A 25195-nucleotide genomic window follows, 5' to 3' on the forward strand; every position below is an offset into this window, starting at 1 on the left:
TTAAATGTAAATTGCTCCCCTAATTCACAGCCTTGAATGATGGAATATTTGCATAGGAAGAAAACTTGGAGGTCACTCCTCACTTTCTATGTAAAAATTCTGACTAAGGGAAATTTGGTGATTTTTGCCTTGGGAACATTTCTTTGGGATTTTCATATACATGCTGCCATTTTATCTTTAAAACCTCGCAAAATGGACATGACAGGTGGTATTCCGACTGCACAGATAAGAAAACAAAGCTCAAGGATTTTAAGCCTCGCTTATCAGCACAACAGTAATAAATGGATGCCAGGATTTTTGTGCTTTTTCCTGCACCCTGTGAGCCTTCATGAATTTTTACTGATCTAAAGGAAATGACAGTAAGGCATAATAACAAAGAAAACATGTGGCATTTTACTGTGTTCTTTTTTCTTCTTTTTAAAAGATTTTATTTAGTTATTTGAGAGAACATAAGCAGGGGTGGGAGGGGGCAGAGGGAGAAGCAGACTCCCCACTGAGCAGGCGTCCCACCAGGGCCTCAATCCTGGGACCCTGAGATCATGACCTGAGCCGAAGGCAGATGCTTAATGGACTGAGCCGCCCAGGTGCCCCTTCACTGTTTTCTTACTCAATCCAAAATGGAAATGGAGAGGGTTCTAGACTGGAGCTTGAGACTTATTTTCAGCAGTTATTGGCCTTGGGCTAATTTCTTACATGTGTTCATCTCTGGAGTCACAAGTCTGGAACTTGACCTGTCTCACAGGGTTGGTGCGAATCTCAAATGAGATGATGGATGGGAAACTGCTGTGTAAAGAACAAAATGTTAAGTGACTGGGTGGTGAAAACAAAGTCAGCATGATCCATGCTTCAGAAATGTTGGGGATAATAAAAACGTTAACTGTTTGCTACTAATCTGATGAGGGACATCTGTAACTTATAAAAGAGGAATGGACAACTTTAACAGCAGAAACAAGAATCCTGAGCACAAGAAGAAATATATATGCTCTTGTTTGGGAAGATAATATAATAAAAAAGGTATCTCACAAGTTAATTTTGAGATTTAATTCATTACTGATTAAAATTCCAACAGAGTACCGGGCGCCTGGGTGGCTCAGTTGGTTAAGCGACTGCCTTCGGCTCAGGTCATGATCCTGGAGTCCCTGGATCGAATCCCGCATCAGGCTCCCTGCTCAGCAGGGAGTCTGCTTCTCCCTCTGACCCTCCCCCCTCTCATGTGCTCTCTCTCATTCTCTCAAGTAAATAAATAAAATCTTTAAAAAAAAATAAATAAATAAATAAATAAATAAATAAAATTCCAACAGAGTGCTTAAGAGAACTTGACTATCTGTAAACTTTTTATGGAAAAACATGCAACCAAGCAATATTCTTAGAAGAAAAGAGAACAGTGTAGGATTTACTCTGCCAAACATTAAACGACTGTCATAAATTTCTGGTACTATCCTGAGAAAATAGAATGATAAAGTAGAATAGCATTAAAGAGTAGACTAACAACATTTTTAAGATGTCAATATATGGCATGTCAAGTGACACAAAGTAATAAAAATGAATCACTAATAAATGTGTTACAGAAAAATAATATGAAAACGGAGAAAAATAAATTTACAGAAATAACTTGTATCACATCCTAGAAATTTCAAATTAAAGAGTTAAATACTAAAAAGCCATCCACAGACAAAGCTAGAAGAAAGTGGAATCACAGATCTTAAGTCAGTTGTAGAAGGGAGGTAATTTTTTGAGAATTAAAGTAATAAAAATAACTGTGGTGAAATAGACCTAATAAGAAGTGAAATGTTTTCCCACAATGAAGAATAATAAAATGAAAAACAACTGAGTGAGAAAGATACTTGTAACTGATGTGTAGGAACAGAAATTTTAGCCCCAAAATATGTAAGCAAGAGAGATACTGGTTTATAAAGGGAGTAACTATTTTCTAATGGAAGCATGGTCTAAGAATATGAATGCACGGTTATGTAAGAAGAAATATATCAAATGTTATTCAAAAGTTAAGCTTCCAGAAGAATTTCAAATTGTGTGAATTAGAGCAACTATGCGGTGTCATCTTAACTGTATTTAATTAGTAAAAATAAATCAATTGTTGACAGAGTTGTGTGAAAAAAAGCTATTTTTATACTTGGCTAATAGAATTCTAGTTGAAATTGGAAAGCATTGGAAAAACCACCGTGGAGAAATTTCTAGGCAAATCACGATATGTTTGGGCAATGAATTAATATTCCCAAAAGAAATGACATGTTACAACTATATAAATATGTGGAAGTAAATACATAAAATAATGTTATGTAAAACAAACGTTGATACAATTGAACAATGTTGGTACCAGCCTTATAAAACTAACGAATCATTGAATACTACATCAAAAACTAATGATGTACTATATGTTGGCTAATTGAACATAATAAAAAAAATAAAAAAAAATTCATAGTATAAGCCACAGAGTTGGAAAGGACCCTGTTGCTAAAGAAGAAATAATTTTTAAACGAGGGTTTCTCCCCTCATTTAAACATTTTGGTTTGGCTCTACACCATTTAACTGTAAAGTTAGAACATAAAAATATGAAAATACATTTAAAAAGTCAGGGATAAATAAGACTCTCCCTGGGGCTGTGCGTTATTATTCTCAATTTTTTTAAACATCTATACATTGTGGCTTATTTATTGCTATAACTGAATGTTTCTGTCCCCCCCAAATTCATATATTGAAATCTAATCCCCAATGTGATGGTGTTTGGGGGTGGGGCCTTTGGGAGGTGATTAGGTCATGAGGACAGAGCCCTCATAAATGGGACTAGGGCCCTTATAAAAGTGCCCAGAGAGCTCCCTTGTCCCTCCTGCCATGTGAGGTGTTAGTGAGAAGACATATGAACCAGGAAGCAGTCTCTTACCAGACAATGAATCTTGGTGCCCTGATCTTGAACTTCCCAGCCTTCAGAAGTGTGAGAAATAAATTTTTTTTGAATAAACTATGTCTATGGTATTTCGTTATAGCAGCCCAAATGGACTTAGACATTTACTGTTTGTAATTGTGATACCTTTGGTCCTTTTTTCTTTTTTAAAAATTTTATTATTATTTTTTAAGTAATCTCTACACCCAACATGAGGCTCAAACTCACAACCCTGAGATGAAGAGTCGCATGCTCTACTACTGAGCCAGCCAGGTGCCCCTGATCCTTTTTTCTTGTATCAACTCAACCTGTAGACTTGGAACTAGATGTATTCTTAGAGATCATCTAGTACAGCCTAATTGTGAGAATGAGGACATTGAGGCCCAGGGAGATTTGCTCAAAGTCACAGAACTTGTCAGTTGCAAATTAATTTTTAGATTATATACAAACAGTACTTATTTTGTTATAAACAGATTTGTCATTCCTCCCAATGAACATGTGAATCATCAAACAGAGCAACTCAATATAAGAAGTATTATTACCTCAATCCTGTTCATAATTAAAGAAATGAAGATCAAAATAATGAAATGCTGTGTATCACTTATAAGGTTAGTAATAAATTAAAAATATATTCTGGTATCTAATGATGGTGAGTTTGGGGAAATGGGCATTGCCATATTGTGATGGAGAGAGTGTCAGCAGATGCAGTGATTTCTGGAGGGCAGTTTGGCAATAGCCAACAATCTTTTAAATGCACTTTTCATCCAGAAATGCCACTGCTAGAAACATACCCTAGATGTATGCTTGCAAAAGTTCTTCAAAGTGTATTCAAAAGGATGTTCATTACAACATTATTATAGAGGAAAAAAAGAAATCATGAACGCATTCGTTAATTAGAAACTGGTCCAATAAGTTGGGAATAGCCTTCAGATGGAATACTATACGACCACTAAAAATGAAATTGCGTATGTCACATTGGGAAAGATCTATAACATAAACTAAGAGGAAAAAAGCAAGATACACAATCATGAATGGTCTCCGATATGTGTGGGAGAGACATACAGAAACACACACGCATACATATACAAACACACACACATACATAAATTCTAAAAGAAAACACAAGAAACCGTGAAGAGTAGTTACCTTTGGAGAGAGGAATATGAAGAAGGAAAAGAGGAAAGCTTTTACTTAGTATCTTGTACTAACCTGTACAGTATGGATTTTCTACCTAGATATTTACATTAATGATATTTTAAAATTATCAGCAGACTTTACACAGATTGTAGAGGCATGGGTTAATATTTTTTTTTTATGTTCCTTGTCTCAACTTAGTCCTTTTCTGTATATTTTCTTTAATTGCTTGATAAAAAGAATAAACATTTAACTTTTATATTGAGTTACATCTGAACTGACCTGGAAAAACATCCATAGAATTTTAAGTGAAAGAGGCAAGTTGCAAAGTGAAATTTTTCATTGAAAAAAAAAAAAACCTGGGGAAGAATACATATTACATTATAACCTTAGATGGGCAGGATTGGTGAAGAAGGACAGAAAACCTCTTTTTTAAGTAAAAAAAATCTAATAAGGTAAAATAATTAAATGACAAATGTTGCCAAGGAGCCATATGGGGCCTGTTTTACTTCCCTAAGGACTGCTGCTGTAACAAATTACCACAAATTTGGTGGCTTAAAGCAACTCACATTTATTACCTTACAGTAATAAGGTACTCGCGCGCTCTAGGGGAGAACCTGTGTTCTTGCTCTTTCCAGCTTCCCGGGGGCTGCTTGCATTCCTGGCTCAGGCCATTTTCAAAGTGAGCAATGCCAGTCCCATCTTTCTCATATGGCATCATTCTGACACTATTTTTTTCCATTTTTAATGACCCTTGTGATTACACTGGGCCCACCGAATAATCCAGGAAAATTTCCCTATCATGGTGTCAACTGATGAGCAATCTTAATTCAACCCCCAAGCTCAATTCCCTTTTGCCATGTAAGGATACATAGGTGAAGACTCCAGAGGTCAGGACACGGACATTTGGGGACAACCATTATTCTGCCTACAATAGAATGTCAGGACACCGGCCACTTCCGGGACTATGCAAGGATGGTCCCAACAGGAGCCACAGGGGCTGGAATGCTAGTAATTTATCTGGAGAGGATGAATGTGGCTTTATAATCTCAGTCTGACCGTATGTCTAGTATAGCCTGAAGGAAAACCTGTTAAGCTAGTTTTGTACCTACGTTGTTGAACCTGGAAGCAAAGAGGATTCCCAGTTGTTCAAACCCTTTACCTCCCCTCCCCCACTTAAAATTTTTCAGATGTATTTACCGGCCCAAGTCTGCATCAGGGCTTCTGCTCTTGTGTGGAGTTCTTCATCCACCAACACAACCACATCGCTAGAGTGAAAATAAGTCACCGCAGTACTCCATCCCCAGCATGCTTCCTGAGAAAGTTCTACCCCTCACGAGCACCCCTGCTGAAATACTTCTCATCACTCTTCACTGATAAATGGTGTGAGTGAGGAACACTTTTTTGAGGTGTATATGTGTGATACACACACAGACACGCATATACAAGACCTACTCTGGAGGCTTAGGTAGGAAAAGAGACAGAGAATACAATTTGACTTCAAATAGAAATCCCATGCAAAATTAAGGAGTAAAAGTTAATTTGAAGATAATAAGAGAAACTACCTGTACAACGAAACAAAACCATACCCCTGAGGAATATCCATTCTTTTCTAAGGTCTCAAGTGCACGTTTTTTTGTGAACAATTATATAATTTCCCCCCTAAAGTTAATCATCCCTTCTAATTTCGTGGCATTAGTAATATTCAACTTGGAATTTGAAAATGAGGTCAGAAAAAAAATCACCATCTGAAATGGAGCTAATGAGAATCAAGATGGGAGAGATTAATCATGAACAAGAGTGGATCTGCTTAGAGAAGTGGTATGGGTTAGGAGGGAAATAAGCCAGAACTTAAGTACTTATCTTTGGACTCCCAGTTCCAAAAGTTATACTCTTTAAAGTGGAGACAAAATGCTGATTAGTTGCATTTCAGAGGGATGGGCAAAGCTTCAAGGCTGGGGTGGCTGTCCCAAAGAGGAGATTCCCTCTTTGGCAAAGAACAGGATTAGAGTCTCCTGTTTGGGAGGGCACTTCCTGTATTTGATCTACGTGGTCTCAGGTAAAGGTGTGGGCTCATCACAGTCTCTTAGCAAATATTCACTTGCTGACTGATGTGGGGTGTTTCTCCAGTGTAATGTTCTTTTTGATTTGGCTTAAAGGTGAAAAACATTAGAAACCAGGTGACAGCCTCCACAGTAGTAGATTCACAAGGAAATAATGTCAGGAGAGCAGGGGATGAAGAGGGTTTGGAGTGGGCTAAGGCCTGGAAATTTTGCATGGCTTTGGGCACGTAAATCTGGGGAAAGGCAACTGAGAAACACACAATTCCTATGTCATTTTTTAAGGCAACATAAAGAGCTCCTTTCATCTGCATGGGGCTTTTTATGTAATGTGGGTGTGTGTACTGGGTTGGGACAATGAACAGGGAGCACATGCGTGCCTTTCTCCAAGCGGGCCTACTAGAACATTCCTGTCACCACTGCCTCTCTCTCCCATTTCCTCCCTCTCTATCCATCATATGGAAAGAAGGGGAGCAACAAAGCCCAAGTCAAACTACACTTAGTAAAAAGCCATGTATCCTTGGGCAGTTAGCATATATTATTTAAATATGTTGTGCTTGCTTCAGCAGCACATAGACTAAAATGGGAACGCTACAGAGATTAGAATGGCCCCTGTGTAAGGATGACAGGCAAATTCACAAACTGCTCCATATTTTTTATGTTAACTAACTGGAGTTAAAATAAAAACTAGGGGCGCCTGGGTGGCTCAGTCAGTTAAGCGTCTGCCTTTCAGCTCAGGTCATGATCCCAGGGTCCTGGGATCAAGCCCTGTGTTGGGCTCTCCGCTCAGCAGGGAGTCTGCTTCTCCCTCTGCCTCTCCTCCTGGCTTGTGCTTTCTTTCTCATTCTCTCTCTCTCAGATAAATAAATAAATCTTAAAAAAAATAAAAACTTAAAAAAATAAATATGTTGCTGGTGCTGATGACATATCCCCAAAAGGTTATGTAATCTGCTTGTGAAATGCACAACAAAGAAAGGTTATATCTTTATTGGCAATTGTAAGTTACACACCTCTTGTTCCCCACCCCCCCTCACCCCACACTCATAGTGACTGTATATCAACTTGTCCATCAACTTTGGAGTCCAGAACAAAAGGCACATCAACTAAAAGAGAGAAGAGTTTTATTCTGTTAAAGAATAAAAGAAGGTCAACCCTAATGACTTCTCTAAAGATTTCCTGAGTTAAGAGCAAAAAAAAAAAAAATCTTTAGCATTCGAAATTTAATGGTGCCACGCTTTGTTTTCTCTTTGCCAAATAAGGTTTAAGTCAAGGCTTATCTTTCTTGTCTGTGGGTCCTTATTGTTGGAAATTTTGAGTGTGTACTAAGCTTATCCTGACTATAGGTCAAAACTAGTTAAATGTCCTTCAGCAAGAAGGAACATGTTGAGAAATCGCAAATCATTGCTCTGTTTACATTTCTATTATAAAAGTTAAATATTTGTTCTAAGTCAAAGATTATTACTTTCAGTCACTTTTTTTAATGAAAGTCATTTAGTGAAGCTACTCCAAAGCTAGAACATGAAACTTTTTTTTCTTATTCTATTGTACAGAAGCAATTAGAATTCAGTCCCTGCTCTAACTTGCAGAGACCCCTAACTTAATACAGAACTAGATTTTTTGGTGTATTTTGTCTTTGTTGGACAATACTAATGGATTTTTTTTAAAGATTTTATTTATTTATTTGACAGAGAGAGAGAGCGAGCGAACGCGAGTTGTGGGCAGAGGCAGAGGGAGAGGGAAAAGCGGACTCCCCGCTGAGCAGGGAGCCCAACACAGGGCTCGATCCTAGGACCCTGAGATCATGACTTGACACTCAATCAATTGAGCCACCCAGGCGCCCCATGGATTTGTTAATTATTCCTTGGAAATCAAGAGGTAGTTATAGAAGACTGAGTGGGGGGTGGGGAAAAGAATTACTCAGGTGAGGAAGTCTGCAAATTTAGTTTGAAGGCCATAACTTATTAACTGGATAACCTTGGGCAATAGATTAATCTGAATCACCTCTGATCTGAATGATATGAATTGCAGATGATTTGAAGGAACGGTAACTGTAAAACCCTAACATGGACTAATTAGTATACTAGTATACTAGTAATTAGGTCCTAAAAAGGAGTTAGACTGCCTGGGTTCAAATCCCAGCTCAATTGCCTAATGCACTGTGAACAGGAGTAAGTCACTTAACCTCTCTGTGCATCACTTCGCCATCCATAAAATGTAGACAAAAATAGCACCTACCCACAGAGGTACAATGATTTAATGAGCTAGGATACAAAGAGCACATAGAAAGGACTACACAAGAGTTAGTTATTATGCTGAGGGGTCTTAATATTGAAATTGGTTAATGATCATTCCATTAACAGAATAATTTGTCATACATCATGCTTGAATGTAACCATCAAGGAGAAAAGAAAAACCTTTATGGATGACAACCTAAACCATATACACCCAAAGAGCTTACTGTCTACACTCAGTAATGTGACTTTATTACTTCATACTTTGCTGTCTTCACCTTAACTTGCTGTCTCAGCAGATTCTTGCCCAAGAAGATAATAGTTGCAAATAACTTTATTGCTCACTCCAGGAACTTCCTGAAAGACACATTACTCCCTGCCAGACTCTGAATTCCTTGCCTTAAAAATCCTCACCTCGTTGTGGTCACCAATCCTAAATTATGACATCACCATCCTTACCTAATCCTAACCAAGACTTCCTCACTGAAAGGCCTTCCTTAAGCCAGACTAGAATATCTCCTAACATCCTGGCTTCACCTCCCTACCCAAAGTTCTGTCAAGGTTGCTCTCTTTTACTGCAGTAAGGGTAAACCCAGCTTTGTCTTATCTACAAGTTATCTTGGTGACATCTGCGGAGAGCCAGTATTCCACGTGGATTAGTGAACTGAACTCTGGAACCAGAATTAGAAGCGAGGAGTTGAAGTCACAGCCCTACCATTTGGACAAGTCACTAATTTTCAGATGCCTCTTCTGTAAAATGTACATGTATAAAATGTATACATACACATACAGTGTGTACACAAGTGCTCACGGGGTAAGGAACGCTTAATAAATGTTTCTTACATTGCCCTTCCTCTTCTTTTTGGTTGCCTGCTGGGGAGGGGTAAGTTGGGTAAATGACTATACTGTTAGTCTGCTCAAGCCGTCACTTTCGGGTAAACCCTTGTTGGCCCCTCATCAGCCACCTTGTAAATACAGCCAGTGAGATGAAGACCGTGGAGGATGGGGATACTCCTTCCTACCTGAGATACCATAGTTTCCTTTCTTCCTTCTGTCCTCCCTCCTTCCCTCCCTTTCTTTTTTCCTCCCTTTCTTCCTTCCCCCTCCCTTTCATTCTTCCTTCCTTTCTTCCTTCTTTAAGGTTTATTTATTTTAGAGAGAGAAAGAGAGCACGCACACATGAGCAGGAGGGACAGAGGGAGAGGAAGAGAGAGACTCTCAAGCTAACTCTGCACTGAGCATAGAGCCCAACACAGGGCTCGATCTCATGGTCCCGATATCACAACTTGAGTGAAACCAAGAGTTGGATGTTTAACCGACTGCGCCACCCAGATGCCCCACCATAGTTTTCTGAAGGGAATACAGGTGGGACCCAGAGCAAGTATTAAACTGTATTTAGGAACACCTGGGTGGCTCAGTCGGTTGAGCATCTGCCTTTGGCTCAGGTCATGATCCCAGAGTCCTGGGATTGAGTTCTGGCATCGAGCTCCTACCTCAGCTCCTACCTTTGTCCCTCCCCCTGCTTGTGTGCTCGTGTGTGCGTGCTCTCTCTCTCTCTCTAATAAATAAATTAAAAAAAAACCTGTTTTTATCTGCAGAGAGATAGTAACTGATCCAAAATCCTATGCCTGGAGGAATGAGAAGGACCAACACTCAGCTCCTTTGTTCCTCAGAACCTTGCAGGCATGCGGGAGGTGAGCTGTATGGTCATCTCCCAGGTCTTCATCACTTTGTGCACTGCCTCCTCTTCTCCTCCTTTCTCACTTCCTGTGCCAGTTACTGCTTCCTTGATGTTCAGGTCCAAAGTTACCCTTTTCACCTGCAGGTGGGAAAATGGGTCAGGACCCTCGAAACTGTCCTCTGCTAGCTGCAGTGTTAAGCTTTGTAAGGTGTTTGAGGAGACACTGCAGGAGGAAAGGATTTCCCATCATGCTCTGATGGGCTTGCTCTGCAGGACCATTTAGACGCTGGGCTTCACTAGTACACAGGTCCCACAGTGCACAGAAGCTGCCAGCATCTATTGTCCAGAAGTTGCCCCTGGCACCCATCGGGAGTGGTTTTATAGCAGGGTGCCTCTTGTGAGACACCTCCCTGTGAACAGCTTCCCAGGAATCCTAGAGGATAGATTTTCTCTTGCAAGTTACCAGTGGGTTTCTGGCAACTTCTGCTGGCTTGACACCACAATGACTTCTCTTTCATCCACTTAGTCATGACCCTGACTTCTCAAAAAGATCTGGATTTCAGCCTTCAGGGAGGGGTATCTTCCTTGGGCACTCTATGTTGAGTCTAGGGGTTTCAAATGCCCCTGTTTCTTCTATTCCTATCTTTTGTAGCATTCTCTTCACCTTTTAAAAAAGTTTTTATTTAAATTCCAGTTAACACACAGTGTTATATTAGTTTCAGGCGTACAATATAGCGATTCAATGCTTCCATACATCACCCTGTGCACAACAAAACAAGCACACTCCTTAATCCCCATCACCTGTTTAACCTTCCCCTCTGGTAACCCTCAGTTTGTTCTCTATAGTTAAGAGTCTGTTTCTTGGTTTGCTTTTCTCTCTCTTTTTCCCTTCACTCATTTGTTTTGTTTCTTAAATTCCACATGTGAGTGAAATCACATGGTATTTGTCTTTCTCTGACTTATTTTGCTTAGCATAATATTCTCTAGCTCCATACTCATCGTTGCAAATGGCAAGATTTCATTCTTTTCTATGGCTGGGGGGAGGGGCAAAGGGAGAGGAAGAGAGAGAATCTTAAAGGAGGCTCCACGCCCAGCCTGGAGCCCATTACAGGGCTCAATCTCATGACCCTGAGATCACGACCTGAGCTGAAATCAAGAGTCAGACACTTAATTGACTGAACCACCCAGGCCACCCTGAGCTTCTAAAGAATTTAAAATCATTGATTTTATATCTTACCACTTTACTGAATTCGTGTATGAGTTCTAGCAGTTTTGGGGTCGAGTCTTTTGGGTTGCATTTCTATGCACCAACAAGAAGACAGAAGAAAGAGAAATTAAGGAGTCGATCCCATTTACAATTATGCCCAAAACCATAAGATACCTAGGAATAAATCTAACCAAAGAGGCAAAGAATCTGTACTCAGAAAACTATAGAATACTCATGAAAGAAATCGAGGAAGACACAAAGAAATGGAAAAACATTCCATGCTCATGGATTGGAAGAACAAATATTGTGAAAATGTCTATGCTACCTAGAACAATCTACACATTTAATGCAATCCCTAGCAAAATACCATCAACTTTTTTCAAAGAAATGGAAAAATAATCCTAAAATTTGTATGGAACCAGGAAAGACCCCGAATAGCCAGAGGAATGTTGAAAAAGAAAAGCAAAGCCGGTGGCATCACAATTCCAGACTTCCAGCTCTATTACAAAGCTGTCATCATCCAGACAGTATGGTACTGGCACAAAAACAGACACATAGATCAATGCAACAGAATAGAGAGCCCAGAAATGGACCCTCAACTCTATGGTCAACTAATCTTCGACAAAGCAGGAAAGAATGTCCAACGGAAAAAAGACAGTCTCTTCAACAAATGGTGTTGGGAAATTGGACAGCCACATTCAGAAGAATGAAACTGGACCATTTCCTTACACCACACACAAAAATAGACTCAAAATGGATTAAAGACCTAAATGTGAGACAGGAGTCCATCAAAATCCTAGAGGAGAACACAGGCAGCAACCTCTTCAACCTCAGCCGCAGCAACTTCTTCCTAGACACATCGCCAAAGGCAAGGGAAGCAAGGGCAAAAATGAACTATTGGGACTTCATCAAGATAAAAAGCTTCTGCACAGCAAAGGAAACAGTCAACAAAACCAAAAGACAACTGACAGAAATGGGAGAAGATATTTGCAAATGACATATCAGATAAAGGGCTAGTATCCAAAATCTATAAAGAACTTATCAAACTCAACACCCAAAGAACAAAGAATCCAATCAAGAAATGGGCAGAAGACATGAACAGACATTTTTCCAAAGAAGACATCCAAATGGCCAACAGACACATGAAAAAGTGCTCAACATCACTTGGCATCAGGGAAATCCAAATCAAAACCTCAATGAGATACCACCTCACACCAGTCAGAATGGCTAAAATTAACAAGTCAGGAAATGACAGATGTTGGCGAGGACTCGGAGAAAGGGGAACCCTCCTACACTGTTGGTGGGAATGCAAGCTGGTGCAGCCACTCTGGAAAACAGTATGGAGGTGCCTCAAAAAGTTGAAAATAGGGGTGCCTGGGTGGCTCAGTCGTTAAGCGTCTGCCTTTGGCTCAGGTCATGATCCCAGGGTCCTGGCGATCCCAGGACCCCCCATCGGGCTCCCTGCTTGGCAGGAAGCCTGCTTCTCCCTCTCCCACTCCCCCTGCTTGTGTTCCCTCTCTTGCTGTCTCTCTCTGTCAAATAAATAAATAAAAAATCTTAAAAAAAAAAAGTTGAAAATAGAGCTACCCTATGACCCAGCAATTGCCCTCCTGGGTATTTACCCCAAAGATACAAATGTAGGGGCGCCTGGGTGGCTCAGTTGGTTAAGTGACTGCCTTCGGCTCAGGTCATGATCCCAGGGTCCTGGGATCAAGCGCCGCATCTGGCTCCCTGCTCGGTGGGAAGCCTCCTTCTCCCTCTCCGACTCCCCCTGCTGGTGTTCTCTCTTTCTCTCTGTCAATTAAATACATAAATAAAATCTTTAAAAAAAGATACAAATGTAGTGATCCAAAGCAGTACTTGTACCCCAATGTTTATAGCAGCAATGTCCACAATAGCCAAACTATGGAAAAAGCCAAGAAGTCCAACAACAGATGAATGGATAAAGAAGATGTGGTATATATACACAATAGAATATTACACAGCCATCAAAAAACCCCCAAATCTTGCCATTTGCAACGACGTGGATGGAACTAGAGGGTATTATGCTAAGCGAAATAAGTCAATCAGAGAAAGACAAGTATCACATGATCTCACTGATATGTGGAATTGAGAAACAAGACAGAGGCTCATAAGGGAAGGAAGGAAAAAATGAAACAAGATGAAACCAGAGAGGGAGACCAACCATAAGAGACTCTTAATCTCAGGAAATAAACTTAGGGTTGCTGGAGTGGTGGGGGATGGGAGGGATGGGGTGGCTGGGTGATAGTCATTGGGGAGGGTATATGCTATGGTGAGCGCTGTGAATTGTGTAAGACTGTTGAATCACAGATCTGTACCTCTGAAACAAGTAATACATTATATGTTAAAAAAAAAAAGAGAGAGAGAGATAATAGTAGGAAGGGAAAAACGAAGGGGGGGAAATCGGAAGGGGAGACAAACCATGAGAGACTATGGATTCTGAGAAACAAACTGAGGGTTCTAGAGGGGAGGGGGGTGGGGGGATGGGTCAGCCCGGTGATGGGTATTAAAGAGGGCACGTTCTGCATGGAGCACTGGGTGTTATACGCAAACAATGAATCGTGGAACACTACATCAAAAACTAGTGATGTAATGTATGATGACTAACATAACATAATAAAATTTTTAAAAAAATCTTTTATATTTTTATTTTCGAGACACAGGAAGAGAGGGAGCACAAGCAGGGGGAGTGGGAGAGGGAGAAGCAGGCTTCCCGCGGAGCAGGGAGCCCGATGCGGGGCTTGATCCCAGGACCCTGGGACCATGACCTGAGCTGAAGGTAGACGCTTAACAACTGAGCCACCCAGGTGCCCCCCCCCAAAATCTTTAAAAAAAAAAACAATAAAAAGGAATGGGCTAGTGGTACATACAGCAACAAAGATGAATTTCAAAATACTTTTGCTGTATTAAAAAAGTCAAACAGAAATGAGTATGCACTGCATGATTCCACTTATATAAAACTCTGAAATATGCAAACTAATCACCAGCAACAAAAAATACACCAGGGGTTGCCTGGGCCAAGGGGATGAAAAGTGCAGGAGGGAAAGATTACAAAGGGATGTGAAGAAGCTTTTGGGAGTGAAATATTCTTTATCTGTTTTTTTTAAAGATTTTCTTTATTTGAGACGGGGAGAGAGAGAGTGCGCATATGCACAAGACTGGGAGGAGGGAGAAGCAGGTTCCCCGCCGAGCAGGGAGTCTGATGCGGGGCTCGATCCCAGGACCCCGGGATCATGACCCGAGCCGAAGGCAGATGCTTAACCAACTGAGCCACCCAGACAGCCCTTTACTGATTACTTTTTAATGTTAAACCAGCCTTGTAGGGGTGCCTGGGTGGCTCAGTTGGTTAAGCATCTGCCTTTGGCTCAGGTCATAATCCCAAGGTCCTGGGATGGAGCCCCATATCAGGCTCTCTGCTCAGCGGGGAGCCTGCTTCTCCCTCTGACTGCTATTCCACCTGCTTGTGCTCAATCTCTCTGTGTCAAATAAATAAATAAAATATTTAAAAAAATTTAAAAAAAAACCAGCCTTGTATTCCTGGGTGAACCCAACTTGATCATGATGTATTATCCTTTTTATATATTATCGGATTCAATTTTCTGGGGCAATCATAGGGCTTACCTAGCATGTTTCCTGTTTTTCAGGAATTATTGTCCTTCATTGTCTAATGTCCAATGTTTTGAAAACTGTTGTTTCATAACTTTGTTCCTGTAAATCCAGGCCCTGTTACTCCATCTTTGCTAGCAACAGAAATCCAAATGATGCATTAACATAAATGCTCCAGGAATCATGGCAAAAACTGTCTCTTAGTCTGCAAGCCAAACAAGGTGTATGTTTCCATATTAAGTCACAGATGAGACTCAGGAACAGAGTAAATGGAAATAAAAATCCAAGGCTCAGGAGGCATCTTCAGGTTTGAGGAAGTTAGACTTTGATGGTGTTGCTAACACTTCTATTTAAAAAATAAATTACACATCTAAGGAAGGTAGAAATAAGTCTTCTTCTGTTGGTATATTTATTTTAAGAGAAGATATTGTTGGTGTGTATCCACACACATACATACACAGGAGTGTGGAAACACAGTGAAACTAAATTAAGATTTAAAAAAACTTTCTATTGGTGTACTTCATGCTGAAATCCTTTAGACTGAACCTAGGCCCTCCAAAAAAAAAAAACCAGTCAAGGGTGGTATCATATAGGTTAAAAGGCATTCAATATTCATAGAATTGCTCATCACAGAAGCTCAACTTTTAAGATAAGTATACTTGTTACCGGTTGTTCCAGAAGCTCAGGAATACTTCAGCTTTGAGAATATATTCCAACTACTCCAATCTTACTGAACTGCAAGGCAAAATTAAACCTCCCCAGCAAAAGTAGTGGTTCCAGAAACATCTGGTGTTTATAAACAGAAGTTTGTGGGTGAAGACCATGTCTCCCTAATTTGTTAGCCGTTCAATACTGCATTGACTGACAGACTGGAGTGATCTGAAAGCTAGCACTTAATTATGTTGGCCAATTTAGCTAGAGTCACTCTCCTAGGGTATTCATTTTCTTTTCCTAGGGGCTTTAGTTTAATTTCACTTTTCAATGATGTATTTATTAATGCATATACTGGTGCTTTTAGGAAGGTCTTGAGATACGGTCTCAGGATCTGTGTGAAGGCTCAGGCCCAGCAGGAAGAAGACACTGCTGCAATGGCTTCACCTAGACACATTCTTTTTATCTCTGCAGTAACTCACTTTTCACAATGTGAACTGAGCTCCCTCTGAGAGGGGTGGATAAACCCTTTTTGCTTCAGTCATACTTGACTGTTTTATTAGGCAAAGATCCAAGGGTAGGCTACCATCATAATTTTTTAAATCTTAAATTTAATCTCCTTTGAATACAATGAAATCTCAGCCACTGGAACACATTAATTAATCCAGCACTTTATACATATGACAGTCTGAGATCTCCTGGCTCACATTTTCCTTCAATGAACTTTCCATTTTTCCAAAATGTAATATTTATGAAGCAGCTAAATTTCTCTGTTCAAAAGACCATTAGTAGAATGAAAACATAGTTTAAAGAGATATTAACAGGATTGCATACTTTGAGCTCTGGTTTCAGATTGACCTAAATTTGAATCTTGGCTTTATTACTTAACAGCTGTATTAAGTGCTTCAGTTTCCACATCTGTTTATTTTTTTCCCCTGAAGATTTATTTACCCATTTGAGAGAGAGAGCGGGGGGAAGGGGAGAGGGAGAGAGAGAATCTCCGGCAGACTCCCCACTAAGCGCAGAGCCTGACGTGGGGCTCCACCCCACGACCCCAAGATCATGACCTGAGCCGAAATCAAGAGTTAGCTGCTCAACTGACTGAACCACCCAGGCACCACCTCATTCTTCTAGCTTATATGAATTTTATTTGTAGACAACCTACCTGACATGTTTATTTTTTACTTTTTTTTTTTTTAATAAATGGCTCCACTCCAAATAAGTCAAGGTCGAAATAAATGAAGAGCCCAAGGTGGTATCAGTCCCATTCGTCTAAGTCCTGATGTCGTGTGGCTGAAGAGCTGCAGCTTCTTATGGCAACAGGTGATACATCCAAAGTCATAGCCAAGTTCATTAACATGTTTCCATTTCTACACCATCCTTAAAGGAAATCCTATATGGGGTCACACCATCCCCAGAATAGTCCAGCAGAGCAACCATGCCACGTCGGTTCATGTTTTCATCAACAGAGAACGGGTAGTTTTTGCAGTTAATGAGGATGTACTTGATTTGTTCTGCAGCCCCTGTCATAAAAGGTTTTCCTTTTTCTGGCCTCTGTTCTTCAAGTTTGCCTTTGATCGATTTCATGTAATCTCTGACGTACTTTTCGTAGGCTTCTTCGGTGCAGCTGGTTTCTGCCAGTGATGTTTCAGGACAGTAGCAACACCAGGCATGACTGTGCTTTCTGTACCTTCACCCTCGGAGGTGGAGGCATTTCCCACAGTGAGCGAGTCATCAGTGTTACCCTCCATCCTCCTGACCGTCCTCCCCTCCACCTCCAGGCACAGCCCCTGTGCCATCCCCCAGATCTTGTAGATGGTGGACAACATCTCATCCTAGCGGATGAGGTCCTGGGAGTTGATCATGATGGTGGCTGGAGAAAAAGGATGGTGGTGCTCGCTTAGCAGGAGCCGGGAGCTCTGAGCAAACGTGGTGCAGCCAGAGCAGTGCTGGGAAGAGGGTGGAGAGGGTGAAAAGAAAGCTCAGTTTCCTCATTTTTAAAAATGGGATATGACTAGTATCTAATTCATGAGGACATGGAAATGAATAAATGAAATAAAATATGTAAAGGGCTTCGTAGTGTGTCCAAAACATGGCAAATGCTTAAGGAATTATATTTTTGTGTCAGATTAAAAGCAAAATAATGAGAATGTTTTCAAGGGAATGTAGATCTTTTAAAAAGACAAAAAAATTCTGGTTTTCCTGGGAAAATAACAAATGGAAGTAGGCTACTGGAGTTTGGTGACCTTGACCCTCTGAGGATGATCCTGCTCAGTTTCTTTGCTTCTAAGTCTTTGCCTGGCCACCTGCTTCTCCTGCATGCACCATCATAAATGGACTAAACTCACTTTCATGTGCCATCACTTGCTTCCCTAGGAGGATCCAGAAAAATCCATGTCACAAAGTAAGATGTAAACGGCACGCTTGAGTGTGCAGAGCACACAGCTGCACATGGAACCAGTTGACATTCATGCAACCATCACTCCTTCCACACTGACCACATCAGGGATCCAAAAACTCCATGGTGAAGACTAGGATGTGAATGACTTATCTTGAGTACACAGTGCCTACAACCATACTCAGTCTACTCGTATGTGCCCAAAATTTCCCTGTACATGAGCATGGATAGAAAGGTCCCTGGTGCAGACTGTGATGTGAATGGCACTAAATGAGTTTGGAGTGCAATTAACAGCAAATGGAATAGGTTTAATTTATTGTGGCCATTACATACCTCCATGGTAAGAAGCAAGGAGTCCACGAATATCCATGGAATAGGTAAGACAGTGAATTGCACTCCTTCAGTTGTGCATTGCACTGAACTGCGCGTGGAATAAGTCTACTTCCGTGTGGGCATTACTTATTACAACTTTAAGAATACAGGAGTCTAGAAAACACCATGGACTAGACCACAGAGTCAATGAAATCCATTCATTTGGTACTGCATTCATGTGCACTGCATGCGTTTGTGTATTGAATATATCTACTTTCATTTGGTAATCTCTTACCCCTATATGAACCTCAGAAATACACATTGTATATAATATATATAAAATAATAGTATATGAATGGCACCCTGTGAGTTGTGCAGTGTACCCAAAGTTCAAGGAATATTTCATTTCTATGATGCCCTTGGTTATCTCCACATTGATCATATCAGAAGTCCAGAAATATCCATGGCACCAGACTGTTGTGTGAGTGGCAATGCTTGAACATGCTGGACAAAGAACCATTCATGGGATAAATCTAGTTTAATGAGACCATCATTTCCCCTACATTGGGAATATAAACAGGAAAGATCCATGATATAGACCGATAGGGATGGCAGCCTTGGAGCGTATAGTGCACACAATTTTTCATGGAACGGTCCTTTTTAAAAAAATTGATATAACATTAGTTTCCAGTGTAGAATGTAATAATTTGATATTTGTATATAATGCAAAATGTTCACAATAAATCCAGTTACTATCCATCACCATACATAGGTGCAAGTGTTGTTTTTTTTTTTTTTTAAGATTTTATTTATTTATTTGACACAGAGAGAGAGAGCACAAGCAGGGAGAGCGGCAGGGAGAGGGAGAGGGAGAAGCAGGCTTCCTGCTGAGCAGGGAGCCCGATGTGGGGCTCGATCCTAGGACCCTGGGATCATGACCTGAGCTGAAGGCAGACGCTTAAGGACTGAGCCACCTGGGCACCTTTGATCGATTTCATGTAAGTTTTTTTTTTTTCCTCATGATGAGAACTTTCAAGATTTACTCTCCTAGCTACTTTCTTTTTTATTTTTTAAAGATTATTTATTTATTTGAGAGAGAGAGAACGAGCACGAGCGTGTGTGGGGGGAGGCAGAGGGAGAGGGAGAGGCAGACTCCCCACTGAGCAGGGAGCCAGACAGGACCCTGAGATCATGACCTGAGCTGAAGGCAGAGGCTTAACGGACTGAGCTACCCAGGCATCCCTCTCCTAACTGCTTTCAAATATGCAATATAGTATTATTAATTACAGTCACCACACTGTACACAATATCCTCATGACATATTTTATAACTGGAAATTTGTACCTTTTGACATCCTTTACCCACTTCACACACCACTACTCTCCACCTCAGGCAACTACCAGTCTGTTTTCTTTTTTTTTTTTTTTAAGATTTTATTTATTTATTTATTTGACAGAGACAGACAGAGTGAGAGAGGGAACACAAGCAGTGGGAGTGAGAGAGGGAGAAGCAGGCTTCCTGAGGAGCATGGAGCCCGATGTGGGGCTCGATCCCAGGACCCTGGGATCATGACCTGAGCTGAAGGCAGACGCTTAACGACTGAGCCACCCAGGCGCCCCCCACCAGTCTGTTTTCTATACCCATGAGCTCATTTTTTTTTAAAGATTCAACCTATAAATGAGATCATATGGTATTTAACCTCTTTGGCCTGACTTATTCCACTTAGCAAAATGTCCTCAGGGTCCAGCCACACTGTCATAAATGGCAAGATTTCATTCTTTTTTATGGTGGAATAATATTGGGCCATATATACATTGTATTCACAATATATTATATATATACTATATGCAAAGATTATATATATGATGCATGTTATATGTATTATATGGAAATACATATATATCTATATTATATATATGTATATATACAAGACACATAATATATAATACATATTATATATATACCCACACACACATGCACACACAAACATGTAGATACCATATTTTCTTTTTTTAAAGTTTTTAATTCCAGTTAACACACTGTGTTATATTAGTTTCAGCTGTACAATATAGTGATTCAACACTTCCATACATCACCCAGTGCTCAACACAACAAGCGCACTCCTTAATCTCCATCACCTGTTTAACCCTCCCCTCTGGTAACCATCAGTTTGTTCTCTATAGTTAAGAATCTGTTTCTTGGTTTGCCTCTTTTTTTTTCCTTCACTCATTTGTTTTTTTTTTCTTTTTTAGATTTGGATGTGTGTAGATTTCAACCTTCATTTTCTTTTTTTTTTTTTATTTTATTATGTTATGTTAGTCACCATACAATACATCATTGGTTTTTGATGTGGTGATCCACGATCCATTGTTTTCGTATAACACCCAGTGCTCCATGCAGCACATGCCCTCCTTAATACCCATCACTGGGCTAACCAATCCCCCCTCCCCTCTCCCCTCTAAAACACTGTTTGTTTCTCAGAGTCCATAGTCTCTCATGGTTCATCTCTCCCTCCAATTCCCCCCCCCATTTTTCCCTTCCTTCTCCTAATGGCCTCCATGTTATTCCTTATGTTCCACAAATAAGTGAAACCATATGATAATTGACTTTCTCTGCTTGACTTATTTCACTTAGCATAATCTCCTCCAGTCCCATCCATGTTGATGTAAAAGTTGGGTATTCATCTTTTCTGATGGCTGAGTAATATTCCATTGTATATATGGACCACATCTTCTTTATCCATTCATCTGTTGAAGGGCATCTCGGCTCTTTCCACAGTTTGGCTATTGCGGACATTGCTGCTATGAACATTGGGGTGCATATGGCCCTTCTTTTCACTACCTCTGTGTCTTTGGGGTAGATACCCAGGAGTGCAATTGCTGGGTCATAGGGTAGCTCTATTTTTAAATTTTTGAGGAACCTCCACACTGTTTTCCAAAGTGGCTGTACCAACTTGCATTCCCACCAACAGTGTAAGAGGGTTCCCCTTTCTCCACAACCTCTCCAACATTTGTTGTTTCTTTCCCTGTCCATTTTTGCCATTCTAACTGGTGTAAGGTGGTATCTCAATGTGGTTTTGATTTGGATTTCCCTGATGGCTAATGATGATGAACATTTTTTCATGGGTCTGTTAGCCATTTGTATGTCTTCTTCAGAGAAGTGTCTTTTCATATCTTCTGCCCACTTCTTGACTTGATTATTTGTTTTTTGGGTGTTGAGTTTGAGAAGTTCTTTATAGATCTTGGATACCAGCCCTTTATCTGTAGTGTCACTTGCAAATATCTTCTCCCATTCTGTGGGTTGCCTCTTTGTTTTGTTGACTGTTTCCTTTGCTGTGCAGAAGCTTTTGATCTTGATGAAGTCCCAATAGTTCATTTTTGCTTTTGTTTCACTAGCTTTTGGAGATGTATCTTGAAAGAACTTGCTGTGGGCAATGTCAAAGAGGTTACTGCCTATGTTCTCTTCTAGGATTTTGATGGATTCCTGTCTCACATTGAGGTCTTTCATCCACTTTGAGTTTATCTTTGTGAATGGTGTTAGAGAATGGTCGAGTTTCATTCTTCTGCATGTGGCTGTCCAATTTTCCCAGCACCATTTATTGAAGAGACTGTCTTTTTTCCATTGCATGTTTTTTCCTGCTTTGTCAAAGATTATTTGACCATAGAGCTGAGGGTCCATATCTGGGTTCTCTACTCTGTTCCATTGGTCTATATGTCTGTTTTTGTGCCAGTACCATGCTGTCTTGGTGATCACAGCTTTGTAATATAGCTTGAAATCAGGCAACGTGATGCCCGCAGCTTTGTTTTTCTTTTTCAACATTTCCTTGGCGATTCGGGATCTTTTCTGATTCCATACAAATTTTAGGACTGTTTGTTCCAGCACTTTGAAAAATGTCATTGGAATTTTGATCGGGATGGCATTGAAGGTATAGATTGCTCTGGGTAGCACAGGCATTTTAACAATGTTTATTCTCCCGATCCATGAACATGGAATATTTTTCCATCTTTTTGTGTCTTCTTCAATTTCTTTCATGAGTGTTTTGTAGTTCCTAGAGTATAGATCCTTGACCTCTTTGGTTAGGTTTATTCCAAGGTATCTTATGGTTTTTGGTGCTATTGTAAATGGAATCGTTTCTCTAATTTCTCTTTCTACAGTTGCGTTGTTAGTGTATAAGAAAGTAACTGATTTCTGTGCATTGATTTTGTATCCTGCCGCATTACTGAATTGCTGGATGAGTTCTAGTAATTTGGGGGTGGAGTCTTTTGGGTTTTCCACATAAAGTATCATGTCGTCTGCGAAAAGAGAGAGTTTGACTTCTTCTTTGCCAATTTGAATACATTTTATTTCTTTTTGTTGTCTGATTGCTGTTGCTAGGACTTCTAGTACTATGTTGAACAATTGTGGTGAGAGTGGGCATCCTTGACGTGTTCCTGATCTTGAGGGAAAGGCTCTCAGCTTTTTCCCATTGAGGATGATATTCGCTGTGGGTTTTTCATAGATGGATTTTATGAACTTGAGGAATGTTCCCTCTATCCCTATACTCTGGAGAGTTTTAATCAGGAAAGGACGTTGTATTTTGTCAAATGCTTTTTCTGCATCAATTGAGAGGACCATATCATTCTTCTCCCTCCTCTTATTAATGTGTTCTATCACATTGATTGATTTGTGAATGTTGAACCACCCTTGCATCCCGGGGATAAATCCCACTTGGTCGTGGTGGATGATCCTTTTAATGTATTGTTAGATCCTATTAGCTAGGATTTTGTTGAGGATTTTGGAATCCATATTCATCAGGGATATCGGTCTGAAATTCTCCTTTTTGATGGGGTCTTTGCCTGGCTTGGGGATTAAGGTAATGCTGGCCTCCTAGAATGAGTTTGGAAGTTTTCCTTCTGTTTCTATTTTTTGAAACAGCTTCAGTAGAATAGGTACTATTTCTTCTTTCAATGTTTGGTAGAATTCCCCAGGGAATCCATCAGGCCCTGGACTCTTGTTTTTTGGGAGGTTTTTGACCACTGCTTCAATCTCGTTACTGGTTATTGGCCTATTCAGGTTGTCAATTTCTTCCTGTTTCAGTCTTGGCAGCTTATAGGTTTCCAGGAAGGCCTCCATTTCATCCAGATTGCTCAGTTTATTGGCATATAGTTGTTGATAATAATTTCTAATAATTGTTTCTATTTCCTTGGTGTTAGTCATGATCTCTCCCCTTTCATTCATAATTTTATTAATTTGGGTCCTTTCTCTTTTCTTTTGGATAAGTCTGGCCAGTGGTTTATCGATCTTATTAATTCTTTCAAAGAACCAACTTCTAGTTTTGTTGATCTGATCTACTGTGTTTCTGGTTTCTAATTCATTGATTTCTGCTCTAATTTTAATTATTTCTCTTCTAATGCGTGGCTTAGGCGTCGTTTGTTGCTTTTTCTCTAGTTCTTTAAGGTGTAGAGTTAGTTGGTGAATTCGGGATTTTTCTATTTTTTTGAGTGAGGCTTGAATGGCTATGTATTTCCCCCTTAGGACCGCCTTTGCAGTATCCCATAGGTTTTGGACTGATGTGTTTTCATTCTCATTGATTTCCATGAATTGTTTAAGTTCTTCTTTGATTTCTTGGTTGACCCAAACATTCTTGAGCAGAGTGGTCTTTAGCTTCCAAGTGTTTGAATTTCTTCCAAATTTTTTCTTGTGATTGAGTTCCAGTTTTAAAGCATTGTGGTCTGAGAATATGCAGGGAATAATCTCAATCTTTTGGTATCGGTTGAGACCTGATTTGTGACCCAGTATATGGTCTATTCTGGAGAAAGTTCCATGTGCACTTGAGAAGAATGAGTATTCTGTTGTTTTAGGGTGGAATGTTCTGTAAATATCTATGAGGCCCATCTGGTCCAATGTATCATTCAAAGCTCTTGTTTCCTTGTTGATTTTCTGCTTAGATGATCTGTCCATTGCTGAGAGTGGAGTATTGAGGTCTCCTACAATTAACATATTGTTATCAATATGACTTTATTTTGGTTAACAGTTGGCTTATATAGATGGTTGCTCCCATGTTGGGGGCATAGATATTTACAATTGTTAGATCTTCTTGTTGGATAGACCCTTTAAGAATGATATAGTGTCCTTCTGTGTCTCTTATTACAGACTTTAGTTTAAAATCTAATTTGTCTGATATAAGAATTGATACCCCAGCTTTCTTTTGAGGTCCGCTGGCATGGAAGATGGATCTCCATCCCTTCACTTTCAGTCTGGATGTATTTTTAGGTTCAAAATGAGTCTCTTGTAGACAGCATATGGATGGGTCCTGTCTTTTTATCCAATCTGCAACCCTGTGCCGTTTTATGGGAGCGTTTAGGCCATTCATGTTGAGAGTGATTATTGAAAGATATGAATTAATTGTCATCATGTTGCCTGTGAAGACATTGTTTTTATAGACTGTTCCTGTAAATTTCTGTTGTATATCACTCTTGGGGTCTTTCCCCTTTTCTAGAACCCCCCTTAATATTTCTTGCAGGGCCAGCTTAGTGGTCACATATTCTTTCAGTTTCTGCCAGTCGTGGAAGCTCTGCATCTCTCCATCCATTCTAAATGACAGCCTTGCCGGATAAAGTATTCTTGGCTGCATGTTCTTCTCATTTAGTACCCTGAATATGTCTTGCCACGCCTTTCTGGCTTGCCAGGTCTCTGTGGATAGGTCTGATGTTATTCTGATGTTCCTCCCTCTGTATGTAAGGAATCTCTTCCCCCTAACTGCCCTTAAGATGGTTTCCTTGGTTCTAAGATTTGCAAGTTTTACTATTACATGCCGGGGTGTTGGCCTGTTTTCCTTGATCTTAGGAGGGGTCCTCTCTGCCTCTAGGATGCGAATGTTTGTTTCATTCCCCAGATCAGGGAAGTTCTCAGCTACGATTTGCTCAAATACATCTTCTAGTCCTCTCTCTCTCTCCACTCCCTCCGGGATTCCAATTATTCTGACATTGGAACGCTTCATGGCGTCACTTATTTCT

General features: G+C 40.2%; 1 non-coding gene and 1 pseudogene across 1 annotated transcript; one reads left to right on the top strand and one right to left on the bottom strand.

Annotated features, from left to right (window-relative positions):
- The first annotated feature begins 6646 nt into the window (after positions 1 to 6646).
- Positions 6647 to 6750, top strand: LOC118533255 (U6 spliceosomal RNA). Its single transcript, XR_004916142.2, has one exon. It is a non-coding gene; the product is annotated as a U6 spliceosomal RNA (small nuclear RNA).
- A 10093-nt stretch (positions 6751 to 16843) lies between these two features.
- LOC118533254 (translationally-controlled tumor protein-like) lies at positions 16844 to 17355 on the bottom strand (annotated as a pseudogene).
- Between the last annotated feature and the right edge of the window lie 7840 nt (positions 17356 to 25195).

Source organism: Halichoerus grypus, chromosome X, assembly GCF_964656455.1.
Source record: "Halichoerus grypus chromosome X, mHalGry1.hap1.1, whole genome shotgun sequence".
NCBI classification, from domain to species: Eukaryota; Metazoa; Chordata; class Mammalia; order Carnivora; family Phocidae; genus Halichoerus; species Halichoerus grypus.